The sequence below is a fragment of the Euprymna scolopes genome, chromosome 46 (genome assembly GCF_053919585.1).
Source record: "Euprymna scolopes isolate OS-2025 chromosome 46, ASM5391958v1, whole genome shotgun sequence".
NCBI classification, from domain to species: domain Eukaryota; kingdom Metazoa; phylum Mollusca; class Cephalopoda; order Sepiida; family Sepiolidae; genus Euprymna; species Euprymna scolopes.
Genome location: NC_136527.1, coordinates 23,001,947 through 23,013,631, shown reverse-complemented (window position 1 = coordinate 23,013,631; position 11,685 = coordinate 23,001,947).

Here is an 11,685-nt window from a genome sequence, read left to right as displayed (position 1 = left end):
AGGAAATGTGTGTTCATCTCAAGTTCGGGTCACTATTGTTTGTTCGCGCGTGGGAATTAAAGTGAGTGTTGTAGTGGAAATGAGAATCCAGCATGTAGACAAAGAAAAGGATAGAGAGTTGACATCAGTTAGTAGTCAGCTACGTGGTGGTGTTCTCATGGACCATTAGTAGATAGAGAGAGAAAGAGTGGGAATGTGTACATACAGTCTGTTAGCTCGTGCCCCATACATAGTAGTAAGTGGGCGTGAGGTACACGTGTGCGCGCGCCGAAATGGCAGCGGCTAGCGTGCCGACCAGCCACCTAGGAGGCTAGTCTCGAAAAGGAAGAAGCCGGTTGTTGCTCTTTGTTTTATACTTGTTTCCGGTGGTCATTTGCACATGTGTATATTTCCTTAGAGAGCGGAAGTGACGTCGTCCATCTGTGCGTTCGTGTGCGCATGTGTGAGTACATATGTGTGCGTTAGTGCGTGTATATATATACACGTGAATGTGAATGTGAGTGTATGTACGCGAACGTGAATAAATGTATGTGTGTGTGGACATGGGCGCGTATGTTTGTGTGCGCGTATGTATATGACATAGCTTGAAATGTGAATGTGTGTTTCTGTGTGAGACTTGAAACAGGCTCGTACAGAAATAGGATGTATCGTAATCTCTCCTGATAAGCCGTATCTTTTGAACTACTCTTAATTTCATCCTAATGCCGCTACTCCCACACCAACTTCCAATTTCCTTCTGACATGCATTAAATTGTCACCCCCTCTCTTTCTCATTTTCTACCTCTATCTGTCTCTGCCACCGAAAATATATTTTTTATTTCATATTTTTGTTTTATTATTTTTTTACTTTCTATATTTTATACTCCATATCTTGATAAACGGCTTAATCACATTAAACACCTGTGTTTACACGAATTATAAATTAATTTAAATTGGCATGTAGCAGCCAACACTCGCTATAATCACAGGCAGGAGCTACTTCTCACGACTCGAGATTTGAAATCCAGTTTCTTCCTGGCTTGTCCAATCACGGCTCTCTATCACATGACAGACTATATAAAATGCGAAATCTGAAACTCTTGACTCTCTTTCGTTCTGACCCTGCCGGGCAGCAAACTTTTGTATGAACGTGAGTACTACAAGCTAACAATGGCTCTTTTCAACCCCCCCATTTGTTTCCATGTGTGGTACCCAAACGAATTGTCTTTATCTTGCTAAAGAACATACACAGACACACGCACACCCATGGCACGACAACATGTGAACACACTGAATATCTTGCCCCTTTCTTTCTCCTGTAACCGGCTTTCCTTCATCCCGGCGACTACTAACTATAAACTCGTGCGGACTGAGCTGTTTTCTCCTCAACAAACCGGCAATATATTAATTCTATCTTTACACAAGAACACTTCAACTTAATAACCCGTTTCTATCATCTACTAACGCAAATGACAAAGTTTGTTTATTAATAAAGAATGAAAACCTCATTTCGTTGTCTGATCTCTATATGCTGGCCATTTATTTAACTGCTTCTCTCTTTCTTTCGTTTCTTTTTCTCCTTCAATAACCCCCCTCTCCCGTTTGTTTCTCTCCTCTTTCTTTCCCGCCCTCTTTCTCTTCCCCGTCTGTCCTTTGTAATTTAACGCTATCCTTTTCCAGCTTTGTTATCTCTTTTTTCAATTTTACAGTTGGCCGCTGATGTTTGGATTTGAATCTGTATTGTATAACTGTATGACGTCACCCCCCCATAGTATGATCTACTTTAGGAATCTCTCTAAGTATAAGTTTGAAATAGAAGAGAATAGTGTGTAAAAAAAAAATTATCCGATAGAATCTCAGGTTGCTGGAGGTGCCTTCTCTAATAACTGTGATTGTGTTTCTAATTTCCCCTTTTTGGAAACCTTTGATAAAACTTCTAAGGCTGATATGTTTTACTGTATATTACATATATATATATATATATATATATATATTTAAATATATATATAAATATAAATTTATATATATATATATATATATATATATATATATATATATATATATATATATATATATATATATATATATAGGTATATTTAATCTAAGGCTTAGAAGTTTTATCTAAGTTTATAAAAAATGTCATGCTTAGAAATAAAATCAAATGTTTCAATCATGCTATTAGTATACATGCGGAATAAAGACGCGTACATTGTGTATAATTGAAATATTAATTTATTTACAATATATTCAGTTGAAAAGTTTACATGATGTTGTAAGGTACCCTTTACCGTGAATAATACAGAGTTGGCCTGGTTCGTTAGGATCGAAATCGCATTTTTCTTCAGTGAACGGATCGTTCATTAAAGAGTCCATGAACGCAGGTGTTAAGTTGTTGTTTGTAGTTGTGTTGTCGACGTCCCACGATTCCGGTAATATAGAAAAGTTCGCTGGGGATGTTGGTGAACTTTGTGGTTCCTCTGTTAGTATGTCGTCGCTGTCGTTCTGTTCGTCTGTTAGGTACTTAGCTCGTTTGTTTGGACTTAATGTATCTAATGCACTCTGCATGAATAAAGCCGATCTTTTTTGTTTCCTAGCTATAATCAAACTTTATTTATATGTATTTTTTAAAAGTGACTCTATGTGTGGTCTCCAAATTGTTAACCACATCAGAGCGTTTATTTTACATATGCCCCAATCCTTAAGCATGTCCATCTTTCTAGTTGTTTTGTATATTATCATTCTATGTCTTAACGGTTGTTCCTCGGCGGGTACTACATTCCAGATGTCCGTATTACTAGTTGATAATGACGGTGTTCTTTCTATCAATCGTTCATTTTGGTGTTTTATGTTAACTAATACGTTAGTACCTTCTAATACACATTTTGCTTGTTCGACATTTTCTTTCATAAACCATAATTCGTCTGTGTAAATAAGTGATTTATCCGCACAGCTGCCGAAACAGAAGCTGTCTGATTTTTCGTTTCTTATCGTCTCGCTATTTAACAATCCGTCGACTACCGATTTCAATATGTATGATTTACCACTCGTTGTTGGTCCTTGTAAGTGGAACGCGGTTATTTTGGGCATTATCTTGTGGCACACGTTGAATAGATCTTTTCCGAATTGCATTGGGTCTATTTTATGAAATGTGCACCATTCCTCGTAGATGTCGCATGTGGTGTTTACATCCTAGTACGTCGTTCCTGTTTCTGCATTTAGTTTTTGTTTTTTTTTCTGCGATTTGTTGCCAGATCGGCGTTATTCTTGTTTCGGCATTTATTTCTGCTGCGGCATCGTTCATCAACGCTTTTATGTTGGGCGTACTTCGGTAAGTTACCGACCATTCTTTCTTGATTTTAGCGTCTGTTTGTTGGAATACGTATTTCATGATCTAACCCTGGTCCGTTGCGCCGGCTGCCTTCATTAGTGATTTTATGAAAGCGAATTTGTTTTGTCGGACTGTATCGCTTGCTACGTCGATTTTGTAGTGCTCGTCCTGTTGTTGTGTAACCGTGAATTCGCCGTTCGTTAATCTTTCCATAAACATTTTTTGGGCCGGTGTGATCAAATCGTTTGTGCACAGTAATTGCCTGTTTACTTCACCTTTTTTGAAGTAGTCGATAAGTCCGTCTGGTTTAAATATAGTCGGACATGTCATGTCGTACTGCCGCTGCGCTTTTTCAGATTTTAGGTATTCCTTCAGTTTTCCGAAGGCATAGTTCGAAGTTGGATGTTGTCTCGCCCAGAGGACTATGTGGAAGTGTGGTGCATCCTGGCAGTTTTTGCTGTTAGCAAAACTTCTTTCGTGGTAGATGCATATCGAAGGTAGTTGACATAGGATTTTTAACACGTATTTTAACTGTTTGTCAGCTCCGTGTTGTAATATTACTGATGGGTGACTGTATTTACCGTGGTGTGTCCATGTAAAGTCTTGTTCCTTTTGAAACCTATAAATGAACGTGTATGCTGTTAGTCCGTTCGTATTGTTCGCGTCGAAGAACTGCTTGTTGAAGTCTGAGTTCATGTCTTGCTTTCTGCTTGTCATCGGTTTCATGTTGACGTGTCAGCGATTCGGCGTCTAATGATATTATGAAGTATATGGCTAGAATATATAAGGTTTGCATGTCATTGTTTTCTAATCCCGGATCTAATTAATCTTTAATCTGGACGTGTTGCGACTTGTACCGTTATAAGTGGTTCCAGATGTTTTTCAAGTGTTTACGCGTTTGCATAGTTTGAGGTGTGCCATCTGAATGGGTCTGACGTGTATGTGGTACTTGTTGTTCTGGAATGTAGGCACTGTTTTATAGCGTTACCGTGGAGATGGCGTCCGGGTTGGGTTATGGTGTGTTGTTCCCAATTCGCGTCTCCGGATCCAGATGTTCCTGCGTCCTTGCATTGTGTTATTATTTGTTGCGGATGTTCGTATTGATCGTAGTATGCTGTGACCGTTGCATCGTAATCAATTTTAAATTCTGCGTATATGTTGTCGTTTTTATCGTTAGGTCGGTTCAACATTGGTAGGTTGATGTATACATTCTTCGGTGGGTCCTCTGTTGTGTGTAATTGATAGTTCAATAAAGTTCTGTTTGCTACGCAATATGTACCCGGTATTTGGAACCACGGGTTGTCTTTGCTTTCCTCCCCTAAAGGATCGTATCTGGTGACTGGTGTGTAGTTGCTGTTTATGTTGCTTACTTCTAGTAAGTTATAGTCTTCGGATACGTCCGTGTGTACCACTTTACGTTTGTCTCCTCTTTGCCATATCTTCAGGTCCTCGCTAAGGCTAGGCGTGTCGAAACTACCCATCGTGCATACATTTAAGCTACCGTCAGTCGTGTTGCCATGGTCGTGATTGTCCTCATTTGCGTACGATGAGTTGTTAAATATAGATCCGCAGACGGTTGTCTTTCCTGCGACGGTTACGTTTGTCATTGGCATTCTGAATAACGATGGATTTTTCCACCCATGGTTCAGTTCCATTCCTGACACGAGGAAGGTTTTGTTAGTATTTTGGTCTCTCTAATAGTGCAGTACCGTCGCCGGTACGTGTATTTTGTCTCCTTCGTTGTCCATACTGTATCCCAGTGTTCCTAGGTGCCAGTGGTTCATGTTGTATTTGTATGTATATTTCGGTAGTTCTCCTTCAGTGAATTTACTTGGATACGCTTTTGTCCATCCTTTGTTTGGCAGATGTGATATACTGTCTAGGTTACCGAAACCTACGTAGTTACCTGGATCTATGTATACTTCCATTGCTAAACTGTCATTTTTAATGTATCTTTCTTCATCGTTTATAGTTACCCATTCGTATATTTTTATGTCGTATAATCTGAAACCGATTGATTCTACTCGGTAGTGGGTTGCGTTTTGGAACACTACCTCTTGTTGGGTGTTTTGAATCCACCCAAGCTGGTACGGTAAAATGTAATCTTGACTGATTCCTATTCCCTCGGCCATGTTGTATGTCGCTATGTTCATTAGTTTTATCTTCTTCGTTGTAGACATGTTACCGATTTTCGGTCGCACTTTCATGTCTCTTTGTTTCGTGCGGACGAAGTCTATTACTCCTTCATTCATGTTCGTACCTTTTATAAAGTTCTTGAATGTTCGTGTGAATGTTGTTGTGATCGGTGGTTTAGGGGTTGCCGTAGGTCGTGCTTTTCCCACGACTGTAAACAACGTTCCATCTCCCGTTCCAGATTGTGCGCCATTCGACGACGTTCCCGCAGCGCCTGTACCACTTTCTTCAGACATACCGATGCTATCACCACCGTGATGTACCCGGTGAGCAGTATCGGAAGGACCTGGCGAGTCAACACTTTGTGCACCTCTTGGTCTAAATGTTTCGTCAAGACCGAGCTTGTGTTTAGCCTCGATAGCAGCAGCGGCGGCGACTCCGAGAATTCCAGTTTTGACTGCTTTTTCTTGAAATTTTTTGTCTGCTGTTCGGGTGTCTATCTCCTCGTGCGGTTTTTCGTAATCAAGATCGTGTTCTTTAGCTATTGCATCTAACTCGCTTCTTGGTACATGGAACCTTTTTTATCTAAATCTGATCCTGGTCCTAGGAAATCATGTCCCGGTAGTGACCAATCTGTTGGCGGTTTGGGTAGTTGCTTTTCGTAAACTTCCTCTAGATCACTTTCACTTGGTTTGGGTAACTGTTTTTCGTAATCTATTGATAATGACCTTCCTTCATATTCTTTGTTTTTTGCGTTGTCTATAAACGATTGGATATGACTTTCTGGTATATTCGGATGTTTTTCTCGTAAGTGTTCTATAAATTGCAAATCAGCATATATACTCTTTGGGATATATTCTCCTTTGTAGAATACCTTGTCTTCAAACTCGTCGCATACGTCGTTTTCCGCAGACGTCCTATCTGCCTTCTTCTCCTGGCAATATACTGGTGGCATTTGATCGTTTACGTTTATTTCCGTTATTTATAAGGAGGCGCGATATCATTACTGAGTAATGATATCTAAGCCTTAGATTAACAATAACATAATAACGGGGCACCTCTTTCCACATGACAATTTAAAGGCTGACATTAGTAAAATCTACGTGTCTCTGGTTACAGTAAATTCAATTCAATTTGAATCCCTGTTATAATAAATATTCAATCTGCCAAATTCGATTAAACTATCAGATCGTTAATTCGAGCCTGGTAGTGGAAACATGCAGACAAAAAACAGTAATAAAACATATTTTGCTCTACAGTAGTATTGAGCTCTTTTTCAGGTTTATTTTAAATTTACTCATTATATATATAAATTATCATAAGATATATACATTATTTTTTCCCTCCCTCGTCAACCGTTACTCATTATATATATATATATTAGCGGGGGTACCCGGCGTTGCCCGAGTGTTTGTTTCCGGGACGGGGGGGAGTTTTAAAAAATGTTATGGTAGGTAAGTAGGAAGGATCAAACCCGGAGTCATGAGTAAAAGTAGGAAAATAAAGTGTGAAAAAAAAAAACAAAAAAAAAAATCTGCAACGTTAACAGTTCGGCCACCAAGAAAAGTCCATTCCAGTTGTTTAGGAAAAAAAACGACTACGGTAGGTCGGCGCGAACGTGAAAATATAATGTGAATTGTCCAGCACGCTAACCACTACGCCACAGATCACTGCAGCTTAGTTTAGTGATTTTAAATAACTTCACATGAAAGAACTACGAAGCCAAACCGGTGTTCTCTTCTCAACTGTTCCTTATGAACGATCCCCAAACGGTGTTAAGTGGTGGCAGGGGGAGGAGGAATTTATTAGAGAGAAAATATTTTACCACTTCCATTGATCTTAACCGATTTTGGCCGTGACTTCTCAGCAGAAAAAGTATAGAAATCTAAGATTATCGAGGAATTTGAGAATAATAAGCCTATAACACACCTCAGATATTGTTCTGCCGTTTGTGCATATTATATTTGCATGAAATATTTTGATTTTTAATCCTATTAAGGTCAAAATCCTACGGGAAAAAATGAGTTCATTTTATTTATATATATATATATATATATATATATATATATATATATATATATATATATATATAATTTTCTTTCCTCTCACTCTTTTTCTATTTAATAATAAAACGTGCTTGTAAATAAAAATATTTTAATTACGCACAATATATATATATATATATATATATATATATATATATATATATATATATATATATATATATATATATATAAATGATCATTGCAACGTCTTGTCAGACGAGTACCCCGTCCTCAGGCACTTAAGTCCATGAGCACAAAAATTACTATTGTTAGTCCTACCTGCGAATTCACACGCTCAAGTAGACATGACACAGATGACGGTCATTGGTATACGTACATACATACATATATATATACATATATATATATATATATATATATATATATATATATATATATATATACACGCATACATATATACTTATACACACATATATCTATACGCACATATATATATATATATACAATACATAATACACATACATACATACACATACACACATGCATACATACACATATATACACACATATACAAACACACATATACATACATACAAATATGTACACATATATGCAGAAATACGCGTACATACATTCAACTACATATGCATATTCATATAGATGCATTTATACACATACATAACATATTCATATATACACATATACATACATATACACACAAACATATAGATATATACATATATATAAACACACATAAACATATATACACACACACATATATATACATCCATAAAGACATATACATGCATATACATACACATGTACATATATAAACGTATATACACATATACATACATACATACATACATACACACAGAGATACATATAATGATGGCAGATCAATTATTACATGCTTCCAGCATTTCAAGTCTACACGCATCACAAGGTTTCCATTGCCTCAGGACTATCATTATCTACAGATTGCTTGTGCCATTAAAAATCTCTCTGATTAAAAACATATATATACACATATATATATACATATATAAGCACATATATACACATATATATGTGCACATATATACATATATGTATATGCACATATATAAACATATATATATACATATATATATGCACATATATACACATATATTATATATACATATATATATGCACATATATACACATATATTATATATACATATATATGCACATATATACACATATATTATATATACATACATATACATATATATGTATATGCATACATATATATATATACATATATACACACAAACACACAGGACTATTTTATAGACAAATACCAAAGATGATGTTCTAGAGTTTTAGCTTTGTACGACAGTTAAATCTCTCTCTCTCTCGGTTCAAAATGTTGAGATCCAGCAACAAGCAAAAGCAAGATAACCAGCAACAAGTTAGATGCAGACCAGCTTAATGCGGGTACTGGTCTCCCGCTCACCGTTGCCATCATCATCATCATCATTATCTACAGATTGCTTGTGCCATTAAAAAAATTTCTCTGATTTAAAACATATACATACACATATATACACATATATATAAGCATATATATACACACATATATATATGCACATATATACATATATGTATATGCACATACATATATACACATATATATGCACATATATTATATTTACATATATACATACATATACATATATATGTATATGCAAACATATATATACATATATACACACAAACACACACACATATATACATATATACACACAGACACACACACACACATATATATACACAAAAACACACACACACAAAACACACACACACACACACACATATATATATATGTATATATATATATATATATATATATATATATATATTGCATTTAAATTGTTAGTAGATGAGACACAATATGTACAAAGTGAAACATTTTATAAAGAAAAAATACCTGTAAAATGAGACATTTTTATACTCTTTTATACACCAAACATGGCGTATTGCTACTTGGACGTAAAAAGGGCTGCACATTGAGATTCTATGTAAGGTGCGATTGTGGAGAGCTTAACAGTGAGATGCCTGTTCACATTACATTTAAACTTCTGCACGTCAGTACACCCAGGGAATCAGGAAACATGGGAGAAAGTTAAAAGGTCGAGTGAAAAACTATTACAGTAAAAGGATTATCGGCACTTAGAGGCTTCACCAGTGAAGGGGTGGAATTTTTCTGCTTTTCACATTATTCGGTAGTTTTTACGTCGACAGTTAACAACTGCTATTTAATCAGATCACCGTCAATTGAAAAAGTTACAAAACAGGCACAGAGATGAAATATTCCGGCGATGTGACAGGGGTTGAAGCATGCCCGATAGTGCAGAACCTATTAGATTTGAGACTCTTTTTTAGCTCATGTCTAATAGGTAAAGACTAGTGGTAGATTTATCAACTTAGATGTGACAACAATATTCTGCATGGCGAATTGTGGCTTTGTAAAGATATAGGATATGTGAGAATGTTAGGGCGAAAAGTTTGAAAAATGGGTTGTCAGGTAATATATTTTTATGGCAATCGTTTTGAGAAGTTTTTATAATTGTTAAAAGAAAAAAGCTTAGTCTTAGTAGCATTACATGTTTTTTTTATCCATTTGCGGTCCCATTCCTCTACAATATGAGCGTAGTTTTCTAATGCCTCTGCTATTACATTGAATATGTGTACATTCGTTTTTCCCTCATGTCTATTATAGTGAAATTACAAAACTGATGGAAATCTTCTTGAAATTTCATATGACTACATCAAATAAAAATACTATTTTTCAACCTTCAAAAGAATTTTTTTTTAATTCAGCATTGCTTTAATTAAAAAATATTCTTCACTAATACGCAAGAGGTCAAGTTGAAAATGATCTTTTCTTACAAATTAAAACAATAAGAATGAAGTAAATATAATATTTATTTCTATATAAGATTCTATTAATTTTCTATATTTTTATATGTATGCATATGTATATATTTTGATGTTTGTTTTCATTTTACAAAAAAACAACGAAGCTATAGGTAAAACTTTTTCATGACCAGTGTAATAAAGCACGTGAGAAAATCAGCAGCAGCTGTAAGATAGCTGGCTTACGAATATATATTGCATTAAAACTTAATAGCTACCGGTTTTGAATAACTGCTAAGAGTCCCACCAGTTTATGTGCGTAATTGAAACAGATTATCTCTTTTCGGGAAATCAGGTTAGGTGGCAATTTTTTGTAAAGCTGGATTTTTCTTATATAAATTTAAGTTGTGTCTAATATTACTGGTGTCGTAAAAAATCTGATCTTTGTTCTGTCGACAGAACTGTTTTATTATTTTATATTGCCACCGAGTTATTACTTTGTTTTACATGGGCATGCTTGTGTTTTGAACGCATATAAATATATGGAGGCATTGTCAAGCGTTTAAACAATTTTGTAAAATGGCCATTTTAATCTTGCTTTAGATAATGTTGTATTTCTTTACTTCCGGGTATTGCATCATTCTTTTGGAGTGGATGTCTGCGTCTTATCGTCTCAATTACCGTCAGGTTGTAGGGAGTGCTTAGAGTACAACCCAGACTATGAAAACATAATTGTATGAAATTGTCAATTCTCATATGCATCGATCGAAATATAAACTGAATACGATTATAAAATAATAATTATAAAATCGAAACAAATAATTGTATTAAGAGAAGAAACAATTCTAACTAAAAAAATAAACAAGGATCAAAGAAAGGAATTCATCTGTAGCATTAATATATTTTAATGGAATTTGTCTTTTCATTTCGATTAAATGTATTTATTCTTTTAGATCATCATGGACACATGTTTCGTCATCTCTAAGTCTTATGTGTGGCTAAGTGTACATAGATTAAAGACCAAAAGTGCAGTTGCTGTCACATAGCTTTCTACCGGTTGTGCAAAAACAAAATGGCTCGTTCATACTGTTTATGAAATATGTGATTCGGAAGGAGGGATTTGAAGAGACAAAACATGGAAGAGCATGTTAGCAATAATTATAATAAGTGATTGGTGAAGGTCAAAGTCGTATATATGTTTTGTTTCATGAATTCATTATCCCAGGCATTATTTATTTATTTCGAATCACACATTTTATTTTTGCATGAAGTATGACGAAGGTACAAAGAAGGTTGTTTGCAGCTGAATTTGACATTTCTAAGAGGTTAATTCTAAATATGGATTGACCTTCTGTC